The 1751-nt window shown below is 46.8% G+C and overlaps 1 non-coding gene across 1 annotated transcript; it reads right to left on the reverse strand.

Annotated features, from left to right (window-relative positions):
- Nucleotides 1-1090: 1090 nt before the first annotated feature.
- On the reverse strand, nucleotides 1091-1163 carry trnar-ccu. Its single transcript has one exon. It is a non-coding gene; the product is annotated as a tRNA-Arg (tRNA).
- Between the last annotated feature and the right edge of the window lie 588 nt (nucleotides 1164-1751).

Genomic DNA, 1751 nt, shown 5'->3' on the forward strand with positions numbered 1-1751 from the left:
TAAAAAAATACAAACACAGACTAGCCTGGATGAACAACTACACTATGAGGATAAGCTTTTACGACCAGGCTGTGGAAGTTGCCCCTTTTTGAGACTCGAGCGTCTAGAAGTTAGCCACTCTGCTGTAAATCAATCCTGCTGGGACTTGAACCCACAATCCCCTGGCTGAAGGCCAGACTGCCTTATCCATAAGGCCACTGGGGGCTAGTGGTGCAGCAGCTAACTTGCCCTTTTAATTCTATATCTCTTATTCAGGAGGCCTTTAAAATACACACACACAGGCTTCTGGATGAACAACTATGAGAGGACCAAGCTTTTCATGTTGCACATTTTTTTTTTAAGCATTTAGGCACATCTTGAAGTTACAAAGAGTCTTAGCAGAGGATGGTTTCCATCCATCAAGCTCTGAGATACGGGCCCAGCACGCTTCGCTGCGCCGTAAGTGATTCCAGATTGGACTCTAACACACACAATCCCAGGCTTGGAACGCCAGTGCATTTTCCTTTAGGCCGCTGGGGCTATTATGCAGCAGCTAACTTGCCCTTTTAATTCTTCATCTTATTCAGGAAGCTTTTAAAATACTTACACACAGTCTTCTGGATGAATGACTACTATGAGAGGACCAAGCTGTGGATGTTGCCTTTTTTTAAGCATTTAGGCACGTCTCAAAGTTAAAAGTCTTAGCAGAGGATGGTTTGATCCATCGACCTCTGGGTTATGGGCCCAGCACGCTTCCGCTGCGCCACTCTGCTGTAAGTGATCCCTGATTGGATTCTAACACACAATCCCTGGCTTAAAACGCCAGTGCCTTTTCCATTAGGCCACTGGGGCTGTTTTGTGGCAGCTAACTTGCCCTTTTAATTCTACATCTTGTTTGAGAGGCCTTTAAAATACAAACACAGATTCTTCTGGATGAACAACTACTATGAGAGGACCAAGCTTTTCACGACCAGGCTGTGGAAGTTGCCCCTTTTTTGGGGACTCAGGCACGTCTAGAAGTTAAAAACTCTTAGCAGAGGATGGTTTCGATCCATCGACCTCTGGGTTATGGGCCCAGCACGCTTCCGCGCTGCGCCACTCTGCTGTAAACCACCCCAGATGGGACTCGAACCCACAATCCCTGGCTTAGGAGGCCAGTGCCTTATCCATTAGGCCACTGGGGCTGTTAGGCAGTAGGCAACTTACCCTTTTAATTCTGCATCTCATTCAGGAGGCCTTTAAAATACACACACCAAGTCTTCTAGATGAATGACAAAAAAGAGAGGACAAAGATTTTCATGACCAGGCTTTGGATGCTGCCCCTTTATTGGAGACTCAGGCATGTCTGGAAGTTAAAGAAGAAACAGCAGAGAGAGGTTTCCATCCATCAACCTCTGGGTTATGGGCCCAGGACTCTTTCTGCTGCGCCACTCTGCTGTAAATCAATCCTGCTGGGACTTGAACCCACAATCCCTGGCTTCGAAGGCCAGTGCCTTATCCATAAGGCCACTGGGGCTAGACACAGTGGATGTTGCCCCCTTTTTTGGGGACTCAGGCACATCTAGAAGTTAAAAAACTCTTGAGGCAGAGGATGGTTTCAATCCATCGATGTTAAGCACTCAGGCGCTTCTAGAAGTTAAAACCTCTTAGCAGAGGATGGTTTCCATCCATCAAGCCTGGAATAGGAGGCCTGGGATTTACCCATTAGGCCACTGGGGCTGCATGCAGTAGTTAACTTGCCCTTTTAATTCTCCATCTTAATCAAAACATTT

The sequence above is a fragment of the Cyprinus carpio genome, unplaced genomic scaffold, assembly GCF_018340385.1.
Source record: "Cyprinus carpio isolate SPL01 unplaced genomic scaffold, ASM1834038v1 S000005918, whole genome shotgun sequence".
NCBI classification, from domain to species: Eukaryota; Metazoa; Chordata; class Actinopteri; order Cypriniformes; family Cyprinidae; genus Cyprinus; species Cyprinus carpio.